The sequence below is a fragment of the Schistocerca gregaria genome, chromosome X (assembly GCF_023897955.1).
Source record: "Schistocerca gregaria isolate iqSchGreg1 chromosome X, iqSchGreg1.2, whole genome shotgun sequence".
In the NCBI taxonomy this organism is placed as follows: domain Eukaryota; kingdom Metazoa; phylum Arthropoda; class Insecta; order Orthoptera; family Acrididae; genus Schistocerca; species Schistocerca gregaria.
In genome coordinates this window covers 869,190,810-869,218,575 of record NC_064931.1, presented here as the reverse complement: position 1 = coordinate 869,218,575, position 27,766 = coordinate 869,190,810, and positions in this window count along the sequence as shown.

The following is a 27,766-nucleotide window of genomic DNA, read 5'->3' as shown; positions in this document are numbered from 1 at the left end:
TTATACAAGGGCGATGTACTTGAGGACAATATTATGGAAATAGAAGAGGATGTAGATGAAGACGAAATGGGAGATACGATACTGCGTGAAGAGTTTGACAGAGCACTGAAAGACCTGAGTCAAAACAAGGCCCCCGGAGTAGACAACATTCCATTAGAACTACTGACGGCCTTGGGAGAGCCAGTCATGACAAAACTCTACCAGCTGGTGAGCAAGATGTATGAGACAGGCGAAATACCCTCAGACTTCAAGAAGAATATAATAATTCCAATCCCAAAGAAATCAGGTGTTGACAGATGTGAAAATTACCGAACTATCAGTTTAATAAGCCACGGCTGCAAAATACTAACGCGAATTCTTTACAGACGAATGGAAAAACTGGTAGATGCAGACCTCGGGGAGGATCAGTTTGGATTCCGTCGAAATGTTGGAACACGTGAGGCAATACTGACCTTACGACTTATCTTAGAAGAAAGATTAAGAAAAGGCAAACCTACGTTTCTAGCATTTGTAGACTTAGAGAAAGCTTTTGACAATGTTGACTGGAATACTCTTTTTCAAATTCTAAAGGTGGCAGGGGTAAAATACAGGGAGCGAAAGGCTATTTATAATTTGTACAGAAACCAGATGGCAGTAATAAGAGTCGAGGGGCATGAAAGGGAAGCAGTGGTTGGGAAAGGAGTGAGACAGGGTTGTAGCCTCTCCCCGATGTTATTCAATCTGTATATTGAGCAAGCAGTAAAGGAAACAAAAGAAAAATTTGGAGTAGGTATTAAAATTCATGGAGACGAAGTAAAAACTTTGAGGTTCGCCGATGACATTGTAATTCTGTCAGAGACGGCAAAGGACTTGGAAGAGCAGTTGAACGGAATGGACAGTGTCTTGAAAGGAGGATATAAGATGAACATTAACAAAAGCAAAACGAGGATAATGGAATGTAGTCAAATTAAATCGGGTGATGCTGAGGGAATTAGATTAGGAAATGAGACACTTAAAGTAGTAAAGGAGTTTTTCTATTTAGGAAGTAAAATAACTGATGATGGTCGAAGTAGAGAGGATATAAAATGTAGACTGGCAATGGCAAGGAAAGCGTTTCTGAAGAAGAGAAATCTGTTAACATCGAATATAGATTTATGTATCAGGAAGTCGTTTCTGAAAGTATTTGTTTGGAGTGTAGCCATGTATGGAAGTGAAACATGGACGATAACTAGTTTGGACAAGAAGAGAATAGAAGCTTTCGAAATGTGGTGCTACAGAAGAATACTGAAGATAAGGTGGATAGATCACGTATCTAATGAGGAGGTATTGAATAGGATTGGGGAGAAGAGAAGTTTGTGGCACAACTTGACTAGAAGAAGGGATCGGTTGGTAGGACATGTTTTCCGGCATCAAGGGATCACAACTTTAGCATTGGAGGGCAGTGTGGAGGGTAAAAATCGTAGAGGGAGACCGAGAGATGAGTACACTAAGCAGATTCAGAAGGATGTAGGTTGCAGTAGGTACTGGGAGATGAAGCAGCTTGCGCAGGATAGAGTAGCATGGAGAGCTGCATCAAACCAGTCTCAGGACTGAAGACAACAACAACAACAACACACAGAAAGTGGTCAGAGGAACTGCCATTCGTCTGCACCATCTACTGTGCCAACGATGCATTTCCGGACTGATGTTCACAAACCTCTTTTCCTTCATTTCCAGTCAGGAATCCATCCCTGCAGTTTGTCGGTTCCATTAATGTTCATCGTATATAAAGGGTGGTCAGAAACAATCTGACAAGCTTTCAGACGTGTTGCAGGGTAAGCTGCGCTGAGAAATAATTTTGAAAGAAAAAATTCGATACTCGATTTCCGACTTAATATGCATTTTAAATATCCCATAAGACTGTCAAGCGCCGAAATTCAAGAAGCTTGCCAGAAGCAGTTAGTGCCACGTGCTCTCATAGCATAGGTGGTAGCGCACGAGACGGCTCAACCTTCGACTCGGATTCGATCCTTACTACTGTCCAGTGTTCAGTTTCTGTATCGCTCTCTTGTTCGGTTTTACAAAACCAAAATAAGAAAACAATTGGCGACATTGTCTCTTGCTGGCCACATGAACTTGGCACACAACGGTCTGATTGGCTAACATCAGTCCTAATTATGTCAGAAACGGCGCAACGCATCGAATTTTTTCTTAACAGTTATTTCTCAGCACAATCTACGCTGCACCTTTCAATTTTTCAGATTGTCTCTGACCACCCTGTATATGTGAAAATATACATGTTTTGCTTTTTGGCACTGAAAGCAGCCGGCCGGAGTGGCCGAGCGGTTCTAGGCGCTACAGTCTGGCACCGCTCGACCGCTTCGGTCGCAGGTTCGAATCCTGCCTCGGGCATGGACATGTGTGATGTCCTTACGTTAGTTAGGTTTAAGTAGTTCTAAGTTCTAGGGGACTGATGACCTCAGAAGTTAAGTCATAGTGCTCAGAGCCATTTGAACCATTTTGAATCACTGAAAACAGCCACAGAAAGTTGATGACGTCAGAGTAAGCTTTCCTGGAATGGCAATGTCAGCGGTATTTTTTTTAGTAATTCCCATTCTCCGTCACCCTAACACCACTGCCAATGGCGTTACGTGTGTTGTTTGCCAATCACTGTGGCCATCTTGGACACTAATATCTCAGCCCCACGGCGTGGAGGCTCAACCCTCCACCCCTCGACCAATTTTTAATTTCTATAGTTCGATTGTGTGAGCGCCGTCATTCATTCGCTGTCTGTACGTAAGTATCGGTTTCATGCGCTCAGTTGAAGAGATATTTGAGTCGAACAAAGAAGGCTTTATAAAGCCTATTTGTTGTACACATCAGCCACAGAAGCAAGATCACGGCAAGATCACCAAGAAAGGAAAGGCATGATGAAGGAGATACGTATCACAGTTTACCCAGCTATCAAGAGATATATTGTTCGACAAATGATAGAAATGCCGCAGAATTGGAAGAAGATGGACTACCTGGCTGAGTCCTCCAACACAACGTGTTGCATTGTGTTGGAACTGTATTTCATATTTAAAATGTTTGTCCCTTCTTTTGCCACGAAAGAAGTGGCTGTGAGTTGCTCAGAACCGCAGTACTGTTATTGTTCAACAAACAATGGTGATACATTACATGACTACGTTCTCCAAGACAGTGAGTGGCAATACCTGTCAGTAAGTATGTACTTACACTTAGGACTTTGTTATTATCACAGCACTAGCAGAACTGCTGGTGATGCTCTGCGACGTACTATTGGCTGCTCCTTCACAACAGGCATAAAAGTCCGTAGCGCAACAGGATATATCTGATCCACGACATTTACTGGTTCCACATACTAATGTACACGTCACAGCAGTGCCTGCTTCATAATGACATGACAGTTTTTAAAGATTCAGTAACCACGTCACTTTACTGAAGGATGGCGCTCTTAATTTTTAGATAGAGGTCATCAGCTGCGAAGGATAGGTCCGTATATGACAGTGAACTGTGAAGGGATTGGGTTCTTCCATAAATTGATTACAGCATAGCGTTTTCTGCAAAATAGCTGCCTTTAACAGGAATAGAGGCATTGGTTAAACTGCCTCCATAATTTCGGGACTATAACGTGCTCTAGAAAGTACAATTTAACTCCAACACACTGTAACCTCGCTGCAACCTCAACGCAACATCACACTGCAAGCCGTACAGACGCTGCGCAGATGCTGCATAGCAATGGTGAATACGTTGTCTGCTGCTTTGTCTCTGATACAGGACTCACGGGGCCACCAGCACTGTGCAGTAGTGCGTGGCTGTCAGCATTACCTGGTACGCCGCAGGTGTCTGGCGCATGTCGCCACTGTCTCAGCACACAGCTGTGCCATCCACGACATGTGAACTAGTAATGTTGCAAGCAGCTACACTGCCTCACAGCAGACAAGCCTCATTATGGCAGTAGAAGGATACTTCCGTGTCTTAAAACTTAAAATCTTTAACACCAGTGTCATAAACTCTGAATAGCGTTCAAGCTAAGGTGTCTTTCAGTAAGGTTCGTATACAAATATTTATCTAATTTTATCGTCAAGTAGCTCGAGAATAAATACGGTGACTGGACTTCAGTACACCAGTATCGGGCAATTGACAGTGAATTAATGTACGAGATCAATGCATCCGTGGTGGTAACTTGCATTATACACTCGCTACTCTTACACAAGTTAACAATGAACAATTAGCACTGTCGCAATGCCTTATTCATTATATCTAAACGAAATATGTTGATAGTTAAAGTTGTATATATTTATAGCTGAAGGCAAACCGTTCACCTAGCAGTGTGAGAACTCTCAATGATGAACACGTTAAGGGGTATAGCAGCAAGACAATCCCCATGTAAGTATTAGAGCTGACGATACTGATAAATAAAAAACGTAATTGATAAAATACAGGGTGTTAATTTTAACACAAGTTGTTGAAATTTATCTAAAGCTACACATCGGATCAAAAAAGAAGTCTGATTTGCTTCTCTCGGAGGGGGACATCCAATGATAACACACTAAATCCCCTATATCCTGCGCGGGCAGTTGGAAAATTTGAAATCTGCAATGGTAACCATCGTATTTTATTGCAGATTACTATTCTATGGAAAAATCTACATGCGTTTTGTCTGAAGCATTTTCTTCGTTTCGCCACGAATGGCGCTGTAATCAGAGAAGTAGAAATGGGTACACAATCGTAATTTATGATATGATACCCAATGACTCTTAAATAGCCAGTGTCACGTGGGACCCATCCACCATGCTGAGAGGGTAGAACAGACCAGTACTTCATAACTACTAATTTGGAACCCCATTCACAACGTTGTATTCCTCTGACACATCGAACAGTGTCAGACAGACGCACGTGAGGGAAGATGGCTGACCGTACGTACACTATATTCGAAGGACCGGGTTCTACAGGATAATGTGACGAAACCTAGTACAAGCTCTGGGCAAGAGGCACACCAACATAGTGTAAGTAAAAGTGCAATTATGTGTATCATGCGTGACAACCGCTACTATATCACTTGCAGTCCCATAGAGGCCACTTTTAACACATGGCTGCATTGCAGTTCTCTACTGTTGTGGTTGCACGTACACCATCCCTTTCCGGCCACATATTCAGACCACCTTTTCCCTCCACTTCCAGTCATGAATCCATCCCTGCAGTTTGACAGTTTTATTAATATTCACCCTGTATGTGTGTTATTTATTTTTTTATAAACCACCATGTATACTAATTTAAATAAACAGTGAACACAGTGACTGAGTAGATGAAACTGAGAGGGGACAGCTTGTTCCATCTCATTATAATTAGCTTGATCCGTCTCATTATACTGAATACTATAGATGTTTGAGGTGCTTTCATCATTTTTCCAAATTTAAGAAATGTTATAACTCTAGTGAAGAAATGGACTACCTGTTTATTCAATTCATAATTACATAAATGCACTTCCTTTCCTTAACCCCTCTACGTTGCCTTGGGTTAATTAACTTTGCGTTTGTATTGAGAGTTCGTCTGCTGGAAGTGGCAAGACAGAGATGTGGTCACTCTGTAGGTTGGTTAGTACCAACATAAGTTTGGGGTAAAGGCACTGATGATGCACCTGTTTGCCAGGGGTAGTTCGGGGTCAGAAATAGGTTCCTCTCCACTTCAGGGTGGAAGAGAACAACAGGTGGGGGCAGCCATGACAGGGACACTCTAGGAGAAGCTGTTGAACTGAGCGGACAGAATCGCGGGCGATCACGTTCTTTGCCGCCAAATTCTTTGTGGGTTAAGGTATATTTTTATTATATTGCTATTAATAGGCACTTTCCCGGATGGAAGTAGTAAGCATATATTTACGACTACTCATATTTTTGAGAAATTTTGCCTTTAAAATTAAAATTTTCAGTTAGGGTTTCTTTTCCAGAGGTGAGCATGGGGGGACACGTTATCCATTTATAGTAATGCGATCAGTTAGTGCCTTCAGCACAAGAGAGCAGCAAAAGTATCAAAAATCATATAGTTCCACTTTTAGCAGTAGCGTTTTGCAATTTTAAATTTCGTACTGGTCTTGCTAAAGTAACATGGGGCCTCATTCCGCCTAGTTAGCTTAACACGTGGTCGCACCTGCGGATGAGACTTTTAGACGATGATTCCTTGTGAAACCTGCTACATATGAGTGTTTTGTGTGAGTTACATGAGGCTCTAAGCGAGTGACGTAATTTTTTGGCAAATTAATAAATTTTGTGCACGGATCTTTTGATTCGTGACTAGCCCATTTGCAAGCAGGAACCTAGACGAGGCTCCACGTCCTAACTAATCGGTAAATAATAGGTTGTGCGTGTGAATAATTATATAGATTGAAAACAGGAATGAACAGTGGGGTGAGTACGAAAAAAATTAGCTGTTGGTGTCGATCACCCACGTTGTGTCGAATTGCAACGCCAGCGAGCTACCAGTTCGTCCTCGAAAATAATTAAGGTGAGGATGCTTGAGTGTGCTGTAAATTTGCGTGTGCCCAATTTAACAGGATGTTTTATTTGTAAGGAAATTGTTTTTTGTGTATACGAGAGACGTTTGTGTCTGCTTTGTTCCGCCCATTTTCCCGCCAAAAATCTTTGCTATAATTTGGACTAAGGGAACGGTGCTGAGACGTAATGGAGAGAGTGACCACTGAGGAACCGAAGCGCGGTTCATTCATTCATAACGACGTGGCCCAAGTAAGAACATGGGTGCGAATTTCAGTCACTGTCTAAGCAGACGGGCTACAGATGCAGCAACGTAGATCCCTTCCCTTTCCCAGTGCACAATATTATAAACCAATATTATAGACCAGATCTCTGATAGTATAAGCACCTACAGTGCGAGAGAGTGTTGAATAGATTTCTGAAAATACGGGCACATTCAGTGCTAGATAAGATTGCTTTGTTAATTGCAATTATGAGTTCGCTTAAGTAGCGAGTAAAAAATGGTTATAACATGGAATAAATGATGACTAACTGAAACACTCAGCTACCGACAGGTGTTGTTGATATACCTCGATGTGGACTGCTGAAAATGTGTGCCCCGACCGGGACTCGAACGCGGGATCTCGTGCTTACATGGCAGACGCCCTATCCATCTTTTTTTTTTTTTAATTATCAGATTGACTTGGTATATTTCACGAGAATTCAGACAACCATAGTCAAATCATCATTTAATATTAGCTGCAAAAAGAAAATCAACAAATTAGGTGAAACACAAATAAAACATTTCTTCTGAAGGGGAAGACCAACCCGTTACCCCACCCGTATGAGTTTTGGGTGTATATATATACATGCAAAAGAGAGAGAGAAAAAAAAATTACGAAAAAATACAACAAGGGAGGGGACTCGAGCTCAGGGAAGAAACAGGAATCGCAGGGGAACTTAACCAACCCCTTGACGGTTAAACACAAGAAAAAGCATATTCGCAAAAAGCGTTCGGTATTGTGGTAACCGCTGCCATTTCCAATGCGCAGTTGACAAATAATGGTGAAAAACGCGGGGATCTGGGTCATTACCGCCTTCAATGACGTAATGGACATAGTAACCCAAGAGCCAGACAATCGTGTTCGTTTTCGTCTGAGGAAAATAAGAGATGTCCGGATGTAAGAAGATGTCGTCTGGGAATGCGGTTTCAGGCCCTCTAGTAAGAAAAGTTAATTGACGGCGGACCCAGAGCCAATGATCCCGTCCGCAAGCAACTAGCCTGTGAAGTAAGGTGTCAGTTTGATGACATTCCTCACACTGATCAGTCGGACGAAGGCCAATACGAAAAAGACGATCACCAGTAGGTATCAGACGGTAAATGACCTTATACCACGTTGAAACAATCTCCATCGGCAAAATGGGAAGACTAAGATGAGACCAGACCGTTTTCCATGACGTTGACGGGGAAGCAAGTTCAACAGAAGAAGGGAAACATGCTGTACCCCAACGGATTTGTAGCATGTTGGTAGTAATATGCGTCATAGAAAGTATATCAGCACCCAGAATACCGACAAGTACAAAGTATTCATGAATGTGCCGCAATTTAGGATTAATCCGTCCAACATCAACAGGAGGGGTCAGACTGGCCGGCCGGAGGCGGGAAAGTAAACGAGAGGTGACTGAATGCGGAGCCCGCGTACAGGTTAAAACATTGCGGCGGGCAAATAAGATGGACGTCTTCACTTTGATATCTGAAAGACCCAATCCTCCAAGCTTCCGAGGCCTGGCCACAACTTCATACCGGACACGGAAGACATGGCGGCGCCACAGAAATCGACTAGACAGCTGTTTCAGCCTGCGGGCCATCATCGCGGGAAGCGGGAAGACCTGCGCAACGTAGTATATTTTACTGAAGACATAGGTCTCTAAAACCCGTGCCTTGTGAAGGAGGCTAAGGGAACGGCGGTCATGTTCAAGGATCGCCCCGTGAACACGACTCGTAACCTCACGCCAATTTAGTGCCGCCATTTTGATCGGATTACGATCCACTATGATCCCCAAGGTCTTATGGCGATCGACAACCGTCGCCCAAGGAATGACGACATGATCAAAGCCTCTCAACGGCAGGAACGTGCATTTGCGATCATTAATGCGAGCACCAGCAAGACCACAAAATGAATCCAAGGTATCCTTAAGCCGCGGTATATCCTCGGCATGTCGTACTAAAACCATGACGTCATCGGCGTATGCACGGACTGCAAAAATTTCCCCCAATATATTCCAGCCACGTAAGTGCATGGTGAGATGGCGAAGTAAGGGCTCTAAGGATAGAACAAAAAGTGACATGGATAAGGGGCTTCCCTGGGGTAACCCCCGTCTGATCGATATCCGGGGGGTAGGGTGACCTTTCACAATCACCGAGACACTGATACCGGTAAAAAGATTAGTTAAGACTTGTCGAGCATCATTATTAAAGCCGACAGCGGTGAGCACTCTCGATAAAAAATCATGGCTGACGCGATCGAACGCTTTTTGGAAATCAAGAAAAAGCAAAGCCCCTGGGATATTAGCGGCAGCCGCCACCGAGATTACATCGCGACATTCGAGAACGGAAGTCAGTATCGTGCGTCCAGGCACACAGCTTTGGTGGGCGGCAATAATGGTATCGAGCAGCTTAGAGAGACGGATATTAATTGCTCGAGCGACAAGTTTGTAATCAAAGTTAAGGAGAGTAATAGGACGGAGGGAATCAATTGCAGGTCGACCTGTGGATTTCGGGAGGAGGACCATTCTGCCTTCCTGAAAAGGAGCAGGAAGTGAGACTCCCCGCATCACTTCATTTACCATTGACGTTAAGGTGTCACCAATGAGCGGCCAAAATTGAACATAGAACTCCTTAGGAATACCATCTAATCCAGGCGACTTGCGGGACTGCGATCCTGCAACAACATCATATATGTCATCCTTCTGAAAGGGACGCAGAAAGGCGTCGTTTAGTTGAGGAGTGACGACGCGAGGCAGCAAGGAGGTAAAGTCGTCAAGAGAGGTTTCCGCCGGGACATGAGTATCGCACAGATCAGTAAAATAGGTGTCAACGAAGTCAGAAATGTCACGGTGAGAGGTGAACACGCGGCCGTCAGCGGTTGTGAGGGAGGCAAGGCACCCACGTTTCCGGCGCGACCGTAAACGGGCTAGATGGTAGAGTGACGTCAGTTCCTCTTGTAGAAGGGAACGTGGTTGAGACCTCGCCCGCAGGCCCTCCATTTGAATGCGTTTGAGCTGCAGCAATTTGGCTTTGATGCGCTGTATATCAGTAACCCGGAGGGGAGCATGCGTAGCACTATCGTACAGTTGACGTAAGACAGAATAGTAAAATTCTTGCGTTCGTCGATCTTCTGCCACCTTCGCAGCCCCAAAACGCATGAGAGCCCTACGGATGTGTGGTTTTGCATACAGTGTCCACCATGCCACGATAGACGGGTACCGGTCCATAGTACGAGAACAACGAGTCCAAATGTCCTCCAGGACGATACCAAGGGAGGTATCTTGCAAATACGCGATATTGAGCATCCAAGGAGGACGAAACAATTTTACCGGTTGTCGCTCGTAATTAAACGTAACGGTTACAGCGCAATGATCAGTAAAACAGGCTGGTATCACATCAACAGCCAGAAGTTGCCCACACAAGGAATCGGAAAGGTAAAAGCGATCGAGGCGACTGCTAGACGTGGGAGTAAAGTAGGTATGTCGCACAAGTGTAGGATAGCGAGAAACCCACACGTCACGCAGGTGCAAGGAGCGCACAAGGTCGTCGAGTTCTTTACTGAAATTAAAATTAGGAGACTGATCTACTGGCCGTAGAACACAATTGAAGTCCCCACCTAAAATTATCTTTGTCGGGGATTTACGAAGCAGGTAAATGACTTCTTCTTTATAGAAACTCGAGCGTGCGGTAGTACAACCCGAACCAGAAGGGGCATAAAGAAGGACTAAACTGAGATCATAAAACGTGCACCCGATCCCCCTTCCACTGTCGAGTGCTTCGAAATACATCAACGGAATGCCTTCTCTATAAAACAAGGCAGTGCCCGTAGAAAGTTCGGAAGCGACATTAAAAAACGTCGAGAACCCAGGAATGGAAAACTGGTCGAATAGGACTTCCTGTAAAAAAACAACATCTGCCCCAGACTGATAGATAAACTGTCGCAAAGCGGCGAGCCGAAGCTCAGAACATATTCTGTTAATATTCAGAGTAAGAAATGTATATGCTTGCATGGAACTTCAACCTAGAAAGAAAAACAAAGATCGGTAGAGAGCCGTCAGCTGACGGAGCAGCATACAAGTAATCATACCAGAAACAAGCGCTGAACCACAGAGAGAAAAACTACGAAACAGAACCCTCATCTTCCCACTGCTTTTTCTTCGGCCGTGACGCGGCTCTCCGTGGCTGTTTACGGATTCGACTGCGGCTCCGCGGTGCCGACGCTGCAGCGTTCGGCTGCGTAGGAGCATCATGTAGACATTCCGTGTCAGATTGCGAGAGAGAGGCCTCTACATCCCACTCGTCCGCAGACATGGGTTCACGGTGGGACAGTTGGTGAATAACAACGGGATCCACTGGCTCTGGAGAATCAATCAGTTGTTTGATGGGAGGAGGCTGTGACCCAGAGGGGGCGACAGAAATTCCAGAAGGGGGATGCGAAACAGAATCAATAGGAGAAGTGTCAGAGAGCACCGGAGAAGACACGTGGCAACCAGAAGCAGGTTCCGTCACGGGCGTCTCCGAAGAGGCTGCCGCGGTAGCAGGAACAACGTCAGATAAGGTGTCAGGGAGCTTCTGCAAAGGCGTGATAGCACCTGTGGCTTCCTCATCCACGATTTCCGACTGAGAAAGAGAGTCCTTTACCGGAGGCCCATCGGAAGGGCGAGCCAATAAGGAAGATTCATCAGCCGCATCATCCTGTGTTCGCCGACGCTTGTTGTGAGAAATCAGCGCGGGAACATCGGAATTAAGGGCAGCAACATCCCTACTCAAGGACAACGGGGGAAAATCACGGCCGTTGTCGGGCAACGGATCACTGCGTCCCTCAGTAACAGTGAGCGATTCAGTCCGAGATCCTTGCGGGAGAAGATCAGCTAAAGTCAATTTTTTACGCTGTTCGTATGTAGGTTTTAATACCACCACACGCCGCGGACAATTAGTACGGAAATGACCAGTTTCATTACAATAATATGTTCCTTCCTGGCCACTGTACGTGATATGGACCCTATAACCACATACCTGTAGGTGAGAAGGAATAGGTTTTTTGACCACCATTTCCACCGACCGAATACCACTATATACCTGTAAGCGGTGCTGAGCAGACCAGCGTTCCTTTCGAATATGGCGTACGTCCCCATAAGGAAGCAAAACGGACTTCAGAAAAGAGTCGTCAACCTCGGGCGGAAGGTTAAATACCCGAACATTCGTATATATCACTTCTGCATTTGCCAAGAGAACCATACTAGTGGAACCATCACGGTGCGTAAAGGGTACATGAGAACCATGGCGAGAAAGTAGCCTATCAACCTGGAGCGGGTCAAGAAACTTAACAAAAAACACATATAATTCGCTGTCGAAATATGCGGTATGCACCTGATCAGTAGTGACCTTAACTGTATCGACTAACCAGTCATGTATCTCCAAAGAACCGGGCTGGACGTTACGCGTGGATTTGTCAAAGGTAAAACTGACTGTACCTGTACGCGGAACTTTCGTGGGAACCATGGTGGACATCACGGCGAGAGACGACGCCGCGACAGGAAGGGCCGCACGAACACCAAACACCAGCCGACAACCAGCGATGCGACGCGCACGGAGACCAACACGGCACTAAACTGACAGGAGGAAAACACGCTGCGCTACGGTAGAGGCGGAACTAAGAGCACGACCTAGTCGCCCGACGCGCGAAGCGAGAATTCGAGCCACCGAGGACACAGATGAATAGCGCGACTGCAGGGACTTATCCCATGCACGCTTCCCGTGAGACACACATTCCCAACTGTCCACAATTCTTCATATGTAAAGTACCTTATAGACATTTGCCCATCCACTCATTACTCGTGAACGCTTTGGCGATTCCCGTAAGAGTTTGGGCAACCTGTGCGCATTCGCACAGACGAAGGTCAATGGCTGGGTACATCGAGTTTCAACAACACCTGTCGGCAGCTAAGGGTTTCAGTTAGTCATCATTTATTCCAGGGAAAAGCTGCAGGTCATAAACACTGTTACTGTGTTCTGATATATGGTTATAACATGTGTAAAGTTTCTGGGTAGATAATAAAAATGTCATACGAATTTGATTTCATGGATTCAGTGCCTGATAATAACAACCCCATCCTCTGTAGAGAACCATATTAGTACTTACTTGAAGTCATGATAATCTTGCGGGAATGAAAATTAAGAAAGCTAGAGAATATAGATCATGTTAGAGCGTGGCAATAAGTTACTTGCCCACTTGGTTGCTTGAGCCCTCCCCAGATTTATCCGTTGCGAAATCGTAATACGATAATCACCTAATCAATCAAATAATAACTTTCAATGAACCCTTCCGAGCATTTAACCAAGCGGGTATGCAGCGTGTGTATGATATGCCCTGGCACACACGCAACCTGCACGCTCTAACGTAGATTGGGAGAAAGAGAAAAAAGGTAACAATGGGGAAGGTAATTGTTCAAAACATCCTAATCACAATGGTTTTGTAGTAAGCGACCGAGTCTGTAATGATACCAGAGACTGGGATAAGAAGAGGAATGCTTCGCTACTTGTCAATAATGTACTTGCTTTGATTTTTGGTCCATCAGAGTGCGGAGGGAATAATCTTGTTTTGCTTCTATGAAAACATCATGAATGGATCCTCTTGAGCATGTATATATATTTTCAATAACCCTATTTCAGCCCAAAATACCAGTTACTATAGGAAGTTTTCAATGGCACTGTTGGAGTAACCTGCAAGACATTTAGTGATGGCAGTGACATTTCACCACCTGAGAAATTAAAGCCAAACAGTGTATTCAAATTTTACAATATTTTAGAGGAAAAACCAGGACCCGACATGCAAATACTTTTGTTTTAGCCATGCCTTTTGTCTGAGCCATACATACTCCACGATTCCAAAGCAGTTGGTAAAGAATAATGTGAACACTATCGTTGCATTCAAGCAGGACGATATGAAATTAAAACGCATTTAGCAGAGGCATACATGGAGATCAATGAATCTGTTGCCTTATGCGGATATTGTTGGAATCACAGGTAGTATGGCAGTATGGCAAATGTAATCATATCAGTCATTTCACAGATTCGAGAAAGAGGTTTTACTGAGTAATTATGGAGACAGTCAGTTCACAAACTTCACATACCTGCACATAAAACATTCTCATATAGACGCATCATAATACAAGGTTTGGATGGTTTACGGCAGCCTGATCTCGTACATATAAACCAATATTCATGACTGAATAGAGGTTTCAAATATATTTTAATACTTATAGACAAATATTTCAAGTTGTCTGGGACCTGCCTGCAAAAAAAAAAAAAAAAAAAAAAAAAAAAAAAAAAAAAAAAAAAAGGAGAGAGAGAGAGAGAGAAAGACAGTGAAGGAGGTTTCACAGGTGCTTGAACAATTGGTGCAGATGGGATCAAACTGATGTTCTGGTAATCTTCAAAACCGTCAAAGAAGGTGAATTTTACAGTAGACATTTCAGGTTTGTAATGAAGCGATAGAGAATAAAGAACTACTGCACATTTGAACAGGATAATAAGAAACCATATACGATATTTTAAACTTCAAGAATCATGCAAATGGCTAAATATTCTTCCACAAATAATCGAGCATTATAATGGAACTAGGCCGATGTCCTCGGCGCAGTGTTGGCACTGGTCCCCGTCGTATCACTGAAGCTAATTGCTGTCGGGATTCGCGAGCCTTCCCTGGGTGACCGCCTGCCGAGCACTCAGTCCTCGTGGGGCTACTTGATTCAGAAGTAGTGACTCCAGCCAGGAAGGCTGACAATGGCTGGGAGATGGGTGTGCCGACCACGTGACTCTCCACATCTATATCCAGTAACACCTATCGCGTGAGGATGACATGGTAGTACTAATCTACATCTACATCTAAACAGACACTCCGCAGCCACCATACGGTGCACCCTGCACCACTACTACCCATTTCCTTTCCTGCTCCAATTGCAAAAAGAGCGAGAGGAAAATATACGTCCGTATGAGCCCCAGCGTCTCGTATCTTATCTTAGTAGTCTTTATGCGCAATGCGTATTGGCGGAAGTAGGATGGTTCGGCAGTCACCTTCAAATGCCGGTCCTCTAAAGTTTCTCGAAAAGGACGTCGCCTTCCCTCCAGGGATTCCCACTTGAGTTTCCGAAGCATCTATGTAACACGTACGAGCTGTCTGCACCTAGCTGCCACGCATCACACCAACTGGAAATTTTGTGTAAGTCGTCTTCTATCTTCCTACAGTCATTCAATATCCACACCTTACCATACACCACAGCATCCACAACAAACACCTGCAGATTGCTGCCCACCCTCTCCACCAAATCATTTATGTCTGTAGAGAAAACAACAGTCCTATCACAATTCCCTGGGGCACTCCTGACGATGCCCTTGTCTTTGTTGAACACTCGGCGTTGAAAACACGTACTGGGTTCTATTACTTAAGAAGTCTTCGAGCCACTCATAAATCTGTCAACTTATTCGTTATGCTTGTATCTTTGTTAATAGACTGTAATGGGTCACCGTGGCAAATGCTTTCTGGAAATCTATAAATATGGAATCCTCCTGTTGCCCTTCACCCATCGTTCACAGTGTATCGTATGAGAAAAAGGCAAACTGAGTTTCGCTCGGGCAATGCTTTCTAAACCCATGCCGATTCGTGGACATAAGCTTTTCAGTCTCAAGAAGGTTTATTTTATTCGAAGTAAGAAATATGTTCAAGGATTCTGCAGCAAACTGAAGTCAGGGATATTGGTCTGTTATTTTTCGGGTTCGTTCTTCTACCTTCTTATATACTGGAGACATCTGTGCTTTTTTACAGTCACTTTGGGCTCTGTGCTGGGCGAGAGATACACCACGAATAGATGGTGAATAAAGAGCGAATGCCGTAGACTACTTTATGTAAAACCGAGTTGGGATTCCATCCCGACTTGGTGATTTATTTGCTTTCAAATCTTTCACTTGTTTCTTTAAGCCAGGGATGCTTTTTACTATGCCATCCATATGGGAGTCTGTCCGATGGTCAAATGAGGGTATGATTGTACGATTCTCATATGTGAACGATTTCTTGAACGTGAGACTTAAAACTTCGGCTTTCGTTTTATTATCTTCAAGTGCCACAACAGATTGGTCAACAAGGGACTGAATGGACATCTTAGATTCACTTAGCGATATGACATGAGACCAGAATTTTCTCGGGTTCTTTGCCAATTTTTTTTCTGAGGTATGGCAGTGGTAGTTGTATGTTTCCTGAACAGATCTTTCCATAGCTTGACACATCTCTGCTAACCTTCGCATGTTATTTACGAGTTCCATTTTGAATCGAGAGTGCAACAGCCTCTGCTTCCACAGTATCCTCTGAATTTCGTTATTAAACTTTGATGGATCTTTTCCATCCTTCATTCACTTACTAGGCACATAAATATCCAAACCACTATTTACAATCTTCTTAAACTTTGACCATTACTACACATCCGTCTTAATGGAACTAAGTGATGTCACTTCACTACGGCAGACGCTAACAACTGCTTATTTGCTCTAGCCTTCTTGTCAGCTCTGTTAACTTTGTAATCATACTTTCTATAGTGACATCGTTTCTATTTGTATCTGCAAGTTCTAAGATACTTCCACTGTGTGTGGCTGCCGAGCTAGCGGCCCAAGAAAGTTTTCAGAAAACCTGTTCAAAAGTATTTCGCATGAATGCTGCTCTCGTTGGTCGAGATCCAATGACTGTTAGTAGAATATGGAATCGGTGGGTTCAGGAGGGTAATACGGAACGCCGTGCTGGATCCCAACGGACTGGTATCACTAGCAGTCGAGATGACAGGCATCTTATCCGCATGGCTGTAGCGGATCGAGCAGCCACGTCTAGATCCCTGAGCCAACAGATAGGGACGTTTTCAAGACACAACCATCTGCACGAACAGTTCGACGACGTTTGCAGCAGCATGGACTATCAGCTCGGAGACCATGGCTGCGGTTACCCTTGAAGTTGCATCACAGACAGGAGCGCCTGCGATGGTGTACTCAACGACGAACCTGGGTGCACGAATGGCAAAAGTCATTTTTTCGGATGAATCCAGGTTCTGTGACACGTCTCGGTCACCTCTTGTTCGCATTGACGGCACTTTAAACAGTGGACGTTACATTTCAGATGTGTTACGACCTGTGGCTCTACCCTTCATTCGATCCCTGCGAATCCCTACATTTCAGCAGAATAATGCACGACTGCATGTTGCAGGTCCTGTTCGGGCCTTCCTGGATACAAGAATATGTTCGACTGCTGCCTTGGCCAGCACAGTCTCCAAATCTCTTACCAACTGAACACGTCTGGTCAGTGGTGGCCGACCTACTGGCTCGTCAAAATACGCCAGTCACTACTCTTGATGAACTGTGGTATCGCGTTTAAGCTGCATGAGCAGCTGCACCTGCACACGCCATCTAATCTCCGTTTGACTCAATGCCCAGGCGTATCAAGGCCGTTATTGCGGCCAGAGGTGGTTGCTCTGGCTACTGATTCCTCAGGATCTATGCACCCAAACTGCGTTTAAATGTAATCACGTATCAGTTCTAGTATAATATATTTGTCCAATGAATACCCGTTTATCATCTGCAGTTCTTCTTGGTGTAGTAATTTTAATGGCCAGTAGTGTACCTTCAATGACTTTTTAAGTATCTCAGAACTTTCCACTTCTGGTTTAAGCGAGCTCTTCGTCCCAAGAAAAATTTCACCACAAAAAATTTCCTGGAGAGCAGCAAACTCGGGAACTTTATTTTGAATTTTTCGACAGTTTACTGATATAATTTTTCCAGTAAAAGTGTCTTTATTCTGAATGTCCTTTGAATTTCCCTGCTGCATATCAACTGGCGAGTGTTCATCAGGGCACCTCAAACTATCGTCTCGCCTAAATTACTCTCATGTTCACTCTAGAAGTACTCTACTACCCGAGTAGTTGCATCCTTCCAGTAGTGCACCCCTAACCTATCAAGGGGAGTCGTACAAATCCCCACACGATAATGCAGGACTAGAGATCTGAAGCCAAGACCGTCACAGAGACGACGGAGCCTGTGGGTGAGACCATCCACTCGGCTACAAACCAAAGGACACTGATAAACTCTGAAAATAATGTTGCAAATTGCGAGGTCCGCTTGCACCCCCGCCTTCGAGTCTTCACCACCTCAGCCAGCTGCCTGCACGAACTGAGGATGGCCTGAGAACCCATGCTACAGGCGTCGTTGGTGCCGGTGTGAGCCACAGCTTGCAGATAACTGCACCCTGCACGCCCGATAGCACCAGGCAAGGACGCTTTGAATGAGAATCCACGCAGACTTACTGAGAGCACATTGGCTTTCTTTCGTGCTCTGAATGCTTTCTGGCTAAGAGGTTCCATAACGTGCCTAGTGTTGGAGCTCCCCCATGTGGCAGCTCGGACCCTGCTGAAGGAGCAGCCACTTGTCCACTCACAGAGTCAACGGGCGAGGCCAGGCGGCCAGTCTCTACATTGGCCCTCCACCTCGCGTTACGCTAAGGCGCTATCACCGAGCAGTCACCCTGCTGTGAGGACGGATCTACCGTGTCGAATGCACTGGGAGTTGCCTCGGATGCAGCACATTCAGCTGTTTGCGAACTGCGGCCAGCTCCTCCTGCGCTCGCTCATAGCATGCACACTTCCTAACCGTGCTATCGAGGCTAATTGATGAAGTAAATTATAAAGTCAGACAGCATCCTAGATATGAAACTTGCTACCCTCCTGATGTGTCACCAATAGACGCTGATGCTTTAATAAGCTATGTAGGTGGCTGTTCAGTGAGAAACTACTGCGCTACAGACTGAGTGAATGTACACTTACAAAAATGCGAGATTAAACTTCTTAAACAGAAGAAACATGGACGAAATTGAATCAATGTACTGCGAGGAAAACACAGATAAAGATTAAGATCTAACTCTCCGCTCTGTAGATGTTTATCAACTGAAAGCTGGAGTCTGATGGGTATTCCGATGTAGTTTTGGATAGAGTTTAATAAAACTAGACATCGTAAAATTCGAATTGGACCTACTGATGTACATGATAATGGACTTCTACATATAGCATACAACTGTATTTAATATGACGAATCCAACGAATCAGAAATTCAGTGTAGGTGATCTGGCATGTATTACGAAGTATAAAACTGCATCTGAGAAGTCTTATCTGCCGAACTGGGTCAACAGAGATACTCACGTTTTCCAAAGAGCAACAAAGAATCTCAAGAGCTCACATCTTAAAAGAGAGTGAAGGTGAAGAAACTGCCAAAAGCTTTAACACAAAAGACGTACAGAAAAGCTCTGAACGACACGTGTTACTCATAGGGCATGTTGTAAGACGTTGAGGGAACAATGCTTTACTTACGTGGCTTGGCTTCGCATCAAAGAACAGCAGTTGGGTGTATGGTCATCGTTTGGTATACAGAACAGGACACACATAGCTCAAACTATGCAGTAGTGTGACACAGTAGTGCTTCAAAGCGCGTCATTGGTGGCAGTCGTGTTGTTGATAAGTTACCAGTTCATTTGCAAATCCCTGTATACACAAAGGTGGGCCGGAACAGAACTTCAAAAATTGTGTAGCTAGTGGCTGCAAGGGAATTAATGTAATAGATAACGTCTGCAAGGAGCGTGATACTGCTTTCGATCCAGATAAAAATCCTCAAGTTACACCTCTCGTAATAGGTAATAAAACCAAGGAAATTTGTTGACGAAAGGACCTAGGCATAGCAAAATGTACTGCAGCATGCGTAGTTGATAGAGCAATGCACGCAAAACTTAAATTGAGTGCTGGAAGAAATGCCAAGCTAATTATGTATGCAGTTTGTCACACACTAAAAGGTCAGAAGAAAAAACCTGCATTGTGTTTAAAAAATCAGCAGTGGCAGTAGCTAAAAGTGCCATTAAGCAGGAATGAGTTAGAAGGTGAAAATGCCGAGTTAAGGCACCGAGTGTTCTACAAACATCAAACATCTAAGATATTTGGTGGATTCATTCTGTTTTCAATTCCAGCGCTTACAGGTGTATCAGCTGTCGCCTCTTTGGCTGAAAGGAGTTAAGAAGGTTAAAAATGTCGAGTTAAGGCACCGAGTGCTCTACAAACATCAAACATCTAAGATATTTGGTGGATTCATTCTGTTTTCAATTCCATCGCTCACAGGTGTATCAGTAGTCGCCTGTTTGGCAGGAGGTGTGGCTGCCATAGGTGTAACAGTGAAGAATGCACAAAACGCAGAGGAGTTACTACAGGAGGCTAACAGGCCATAATACAACAATGGAGACAGTCACTGTCACTAAAGGACTATATTAGAAATTGCACAGGAAAGAACCTCGATTGTTTATAAAAAAATGCTCATACCGATACTACCAGACAAACTGCCTACAAATACAGATCCCCTTAAACTCCTGAGAAAACTCGAAAGCATCTGAGATATCGTGGAGTGTTTATGCAAATTATATTGTCAGAGACAATATGGAAATCCGAGGATTGAGGGATAGTTAATACAGAGATTTGCCAGAGGATATGGCATTCACTGCGTTGCGTATGTTAGAAAAAAGGATATAATATCTACAATTTACACTTGTACTGGAGAACAGCACTGATACTTTACCGACAAGAACCAGGTTTTCTACAAATTTCAATGCTACCAAGACTTTAATTCATGTCTTTATAATCATTTCTGTCTAATGTGTCTCCTGACAACTGCATGGAAACAAGCCGCAGGTCATCACAGCATCAGTTGAGGTTTAGATGTGATGTTTTACACCGTTACTTTAAAGAACATTCATCAGTTGTAGGAGTGAACTTCTTTTCCCCAATAGATCGAATCACAGGAAAGTGGACAATTGCATCGATAGGTCTGAATACATATAACAGCATACCTAATATCACCTACACAAGTAATAAACTACGTTAAGGAAGTGGTAAAACGGTGGAAATACTTCCCAGATCATATGATACAGACTACATGTACATAAAAAGATATGTAAAAAGCTTTGAGTTTCATGCAAATGTTAATACACTTAACACAAAGATAAAAACAGTGGAACACACAGTAAAATTTAGGTACGAAAGTTCAATAGGATTTCTACTACACTACTGGCCATTAAAATTGCTACACCATGAAGATGACGTGCTACACACGCGAAATTTAACCGACAGGAAGAAGATGCTGTGATATGCAAATGATTAACTTTTCACACAAGGTTGGCGCCGGAGGTGACACCTGCAACGTGCTGACACGAGGATAGTTTCCAATCGATTTCTCCTACACAAACAGCAGTTGACCGGCGTTGTCTGGAGAAACGTTGCTGCGATGCCTCGTGTAAGGAGGAGAAATGCTTACCATCACGTTTCCGACTTTGATAAAGGTCGGATTGAAGCCTATCGCGATTGCCGTTTATCGTATCGCGACATTGTTGCTCGAGATCCAATGACTGTTAGCAGAATATGGAATCGGTGGGTTCAGGAGGGTAATACGGAACACCGTGCTGGATCCCAACGGCCTCGTACCACTAGCAGTCGAGATGACAGGCATCTTATCTGCATGGCTGTAACGGATCGTGCAGCCACGTCTCGATCCCTGAGTCAACAGATGGGGACGTTTGGAAGACAACAACCATCTGTACGAATAGTTCGACGACGTTTGCAGCAGCATGGACTATCAGCTCGGAGACCATGGCTGCGGTTACCCTTGACGCTGCATAACAGACAGGGGCGCCTGCGATGGTGTACTCAACGACGAGCCTGGGTGCACGAATGGCAAAACGTCATTTTTTTGGATGAATCCAGGTTCTGTTTACAGCATTATGATGGTCGTATCCGTGTTTCGCGACATCGCGTTGAACGCACATTGGAAGCGTGTATTCGCCATCGCCATTCTACCGTATCCCCCGGCGTGATGGTATGGGGTGTCATTGATTACACGTATCGGTAACCTCTTGTTCGCATTGACGGCACTTTAAGCAGTGGACGTTACATTTCAGATGTGTTACGACCCGTGGCTCTACCCTTCATTCGACCCCTGTGAAACCCTATATTTCAGCAGGTCCTGTACGGGCCTTTCTGGATACAAGAAAATGTTCGACTGCTGACCTGGACAGCACAGTCTCCAGATCTCTTACCAACTGAAAACGTCTGGTCAATTTTGGCCGAGCAACTGGCTCGTCACAATACGCCAGTCACTACTCTTGATGAACTGTGGTATCGAGTTGAAGCTGCATTGGCAGCTGTACCTGTACACGCCATCCAAGCTCTGTTTGACTCAATGCCCAGGCGTATCAAGGCCGTTATTACGGCCAGAGGTGGTTGTTCTGGGTACTGATTTTCAGGATCTTTGCACCCTAATTGTGCGAAAGTGTAATCACATATCAGTTCTAGTATAATATATTTGTCCAATGAATACCCGTTTATCATCTGCAGTTCTTCTTGGTGTGGCAATTTTAATGGCCCGTAGTGTAGATTTTTATAGGAGTGATGTGTCGATGAATAAAACCGATAAAATTTCAAAGTCAAATCAATGGCCATTCTACATTGTAGCATTATCCATACTGAGTGTAATCGTTTCCTTTATTTCCTTTGGGCCTTTGAACCGCTGCAACGCGGTGTCGGCAGCGTTACTATCGATTTGGCAGTGTTAGTTGCAGAGTTAGTGCACCCCATCTGTCTGCGTCTAGCATAAACCATGAAATAGTGAGAACGTTTTCACATTCCTGCGAGTCGTGTAACTGAGGCGGAAAGTGGTGATCAGCCTGGTATTCAGCTAGCGGGATGTGGAAAAGCACCTAATTCCACGCCCAGGCTTGTCGGCGTACCGTTTATCCGGCGGCCGGATTCGATGTGGGGCGGGCGCGCCTACCCGAGTCCAGGAAGCAGGACACTAGTGCTCTGGGGTACCCTGGCGGGTCGATATTGTAATTCATTTAAACCTAAACGAAACATTAACTTACACAATCTACTGATTTTACCCTACAGTGGTTCCAAGCAACCCAGCAACCCTTGTCACCTCCCAGTGATTTTCATGCATTGTACCCTCTCGAGTTGAATATCATCGATCAAAATGGAAATCTAGTCATTTTTACCATAGTACATCTTCATCCAAAGAATCATCATGGCACAAAGTATAAACACAGGGCACATAAACATCAGAGGACCACTTCAGGGCAGAACATGTTAACTCGTGAGAATTACGAACTTCTTAAATCACTAGGCGTGAACATTAGCCATGACATCGCTAGATATAACAACTCCAGTTCAATATGACGGTGGGATAACTTGTCACGAACGTTTCTCTCACACCTTTTGATTCGATGACCTTTAATAATATAAAAGGCATTAGAATTTTCATTCAACATCAAGATTAGTTACTACTATCAAGCAGTATTTACTTGTATTTGGAACGAAGATTTGTGACCACCGAGGATGATGGAAGCTCTCCAGTACCAACAACAACAACACCATAATCGTGTCTTATATGAGATGCATTCACCTCTCTGTTTTAAGAAATAAGATAAGAACAAGGGTACAGAACTCGACCACAAAGGATATATTAGACTCACTTCAACCCTCAAAACATACTTTGGAGCTGAGTGCATTACAAGATGTATGACGGTTTATAGATGGATCGATAGATAACCGCCTTAGTGTCTGTATCCAGCTCAAAATGCTGATGGCCTTCATTGAGAATAATAGATGCAGCATTATGAATGCCAAACAGGAACTTATGCTAGTTCGATGTCCCACTGATAATAAGACATAAATCCCAAAAGTGTCAGAAGAAGTGAATGACACTGCCCTGGATACACTGGTGAGGAAACTGCCCCATTCATCGGTATCAGAAGATGAGTGTCTCAAACGTTTACGTGTGCTGAATGCACGTGCTCACCTACTATTAACTTTCGTTTCATGAAAACTTTTCGAGTGTCCAAACGTTCCAGGTACATCCCTACAGACATGGATGATTCAGACATCTGTTCAACTAGAAATGCCTTGATTTATTATCCTACTGCTGTAAAAAGACAGGAAGGGGAGTCTGGAAAAGAATTCTACTGTGTCTGACAATGGTAAACTAACCCATACCAGAGTGTACTTAATTTCCATGTACGCACATCAAAAAAAGTATTGCATCACCTCGGTTCCGAGAGTTTCGGAACCATTACAGAAAATTGGAATAGAGATCAACATAAACATCATTTGCACCCTTTCTATTGCTCATGAAAACCATACATTGCATGTTGTAGCACCATACAGCGAGACCTTCAGAGGTGGTAGTCCAGATTGCTGTACACACCGGTACCTTTAATACCCCCTCTTGCATTGTTGCATGCCTGTATTAGTCGTGACGTAGTATCTACAAGTTCATGAATTCACTGTTGGTCCAGATTGTCCTACTCCTCAATGGCGATTCAGCGTAGATCCCTCAGATTAGTTGGTGGGTCACGTCGTCCATAGACACCCCTTTTCAATCTGACCCTGGCATGTTCGATAGGATTCATGTCTGGAGAACATGCTGGACACTCTAGTCGAGCGATGTCGTTTTCCTGAAGAAAGTCATTCACAATATGTGAACGATGGGTCTCGAACTGTCGTCCATGAAGACCAATGAGTAGCCAATATGCTGCCAATATGGTTGCACTATCGGTCGGAGGATGGCATTCACGTATCGTACAGCAGTTACGGCGCCTTCCATGACCACCTGCGGCGTACGTCGGCACCACATAATGCCATCCCAAAACAGCAGGGAACCTCCACCTTTCTGCACTCGCAGATCGGTATGTCTAAGGCGTTCAGCCTGATCGAGTTGCCTCCAAACACGTCTCCGACGATTGTCTGGTTGAAAACATATGTGACATTCATCGGTGAAGGGAACGCGATGCCTGTTCTGAGCGGTCTATTCGGCCCATCTGCATGGTATCGGGGTTGAATAGATGGAGCTAGCCATGGACGTCAGGAGTGAAGTTGCACATCATGAAGCCTATTGCACACAGTTTGAGCCGTAATACTACGTCATGTTGCTGCACGAAAATCATTATTCAACATGGTGGCGTTGCTGTCAGGATTTCTTCGAGCCATAATCCGAATGCAGTGGTCATCCACTGCCTGTGCGAGGCATGTCATCAACAGTTTCTGTCTCTCTGTATCTCCTCCATGTCAGAACAAAATCGCTTTGGATCACTCCGAGACGTCTGGACACTTCCCTTGTTGAGAGCCCTTCCTGGCACAAAGTAACAATGCGGACGCGGTCGAACCGCGTTACTGACCGCCAGGGCATGGTTGAACTACAGACAACAAGAGCCGTGTACCTCCTTCCTGGTGGAATGACTGGAACTGATCGGCTCTCGGACCCCTTCCGTCTAATAAGCGCTGCTCATGCATGCTTGTCTACATCTTTGGGCGGATTTAGTGACATCTGTAAATAGTCAACAACAATATCCGTAGTCAATGTTTATCTTCTGGAGTTCTGGGTACCGGGGTGATGCAAAACTTTTTTGATATGTGTATTTTCCATACGATAACTTACGAATTAACTGGGACAATAACAATGTCAGCCCGCTGAACGATGTGTATGCAAGGTTTCGCTCTTCTTACTATGAGGGCCATAAATTTTTATGCAGGCTCAATCCTAACAACTTTAAAGAACTGGCACACATAGTGGTGGTACACTGTTCAAAGCAAAAAACCGTAACTCAGACATGCTTATTGAATTGGAATCATTACAAAACTTATCAACAGGCACCAGAGAATATGCGTTAATGGTAAATGGCCGTATCATAAACTACTCATCTTTCACAGAAATCGTACAATGTCTAGAATATATGTAGAGGTATTGCATCCTATGGAACTGCCACATTTACTTTATTAGGTCTTAGTCACTACTGTTTATTCATATTGTCACTAGAGTAAGCTAATTTTTCTCATTCAAACTATGGTCATGATGCAACTCTGATGTGTGAAATGCTGCATGTGTTGAACACTGCTCCGATGTAAGAGAGGGCCTGATGGCCCTAATCTGAGCAGGTTAAATAAATAAATAAAATAAAAATTTAAAAAAGTCTCACTATGACGTCTGGGAGAGCAAATATTGTTTTACAACGGGTAAGGACAATTTGTGTGTGTGTGTGTGTGTGTGTGTGTGTGTGTCTGTGTGTGTGTGTGTGTGTGTGTGTGTGTGTGTGTGTGTGTGTTTGCGAGCGTGAGTGCATTTTTTTCTTCACGCTTAAATGTGATAATAATGTCTCCTTGCATTTTTTCTATAGGTTCTATCGACATTGAGCTGCCACAGGCCCAGATGTGATTTTCCACTTAAGGTTTGGGGGTTCCAGTCTGGGTGTGGATGATTAAATACGTAGCTTCACAGTGAGCTACCTCAAATAATGTCCCCATTTTCTAGTCAGATCTCGTGGATTATGAGCACTATCACCCCAGCCCAGACTGCGTGCGTTGCTGTTAGCGATTATATGCCGACATATGGCGCCACTGCCCCAGCCAGTACTGTTACACTGTCATGGACCATCGACTTCACCACTTCACCCTAGTTACCCATTATGATCCTGTCAGCCCCGTCTGGACCATCATGTCTGTCATGTTCACTGTGCAATCGGCCATCATCACCATCACAACATCGACTTGGGTCTAGCAGCAGCAGTCACCATGCCTGGCCTGTTATGGATCACCAGGTAAATCAAGCAGTGGAGCTAGACTACTTTGTAGTTCCTGGTGCTTTCAAGGACAGGATCTTACAGTCCTGCATTGATAACACTGATATGCACTATCAGGATCCTGCTACTTTCCTTCGCGTTTGCTGAACTGTTCTGGAAACGTAACTCCCTGAACTAGTCAGTGTCCTGTGTTATCCTGGTATTAGGTGCAAGAAAGTTCTGCACTGTGATCTCAAAACATGATATTATAGGGCAATTCAATTGCAGAGACGTATGGAACATTTATTGAGAGCATCGTACTGAGCCGTTTTTCCGATATGCGGGAAAGATGATCCGTTAAGGCACTCAACCACGTACTTAACTTTGATATTTTCTCACATGTTTTTGTTCCACTTAATGGGGAATAAAGTTTCATTCCTCTTTTGAAAGATACTGTAACTAAAAAACCATGTATTAATGCCCAGAATGCTGATGAGGGGTATCAATATTGCTTTGAATGATTGCTTCTGGCTTGTGATAGAATTGTGCAGTGTTTACGAATACATACAAAAAAACTCATTTCTGTGGACAATGTGACTGAAGTGGCATTCCATTCTCCATTAAAATCCGAAACCTTCTAAAGTGATAGGAGTAGAACCTGATTATTCAGTTTCTATGTGTGGTCAACAAGAAGATAAAAAACACGTACTTCCTTCTGTTGTCCAAGGGTGAGAAGCATCATTCGTCTGAATCAAAAACATCTCGCAGGTAGTTTCCTCTCAATTGAGTGAAAATAAAGGTGCAAGGCCGCTTTGCTACAGGTGTCTCAAATCTTCCACTATGAATTAGTATTTGGCAAGACACCTAAGTGACTGCTGGATCCAGGAACTTGTACATGTGAAATGCTCACTGAGGATAAATACTTGTTACAGTTTAAGAACGCTCACCGCGAGGATGCTGCCCTTCATTGTATGCACTGACACTGAGTGCTTATTAGTCCTTGGGGCACGTTTTGAAGATGATTGCAATGCCTCCCACGGCCCTCTTGCAGAACTACATCTACTATATGCAGCAGCTTATGAATTTGGATGCTCATGTGGTTCCAATCTCAATCATTTCTAATCATACACCAGGGATAATCCTGCTAGATGTTTGCTCTGTGAGATAGAAAAAGTTGCACTGAGTACTGATGAGATGAGCAGGCAGCTGATTGTGCTGTAAGAAACTAAGTCCGACGCCTGGTATAAAAGATCAGCAGGTGCGTGATCTGCAGGGAAACAACGGTATTTTGTACATCTCTGAAGGCCGTTTCTTCCATCTTTCAATAATCTGTATTAATTCGGACTCTTAAGAGGAGAGACGACAGAGAATCCAGCCATAGTTACAGCT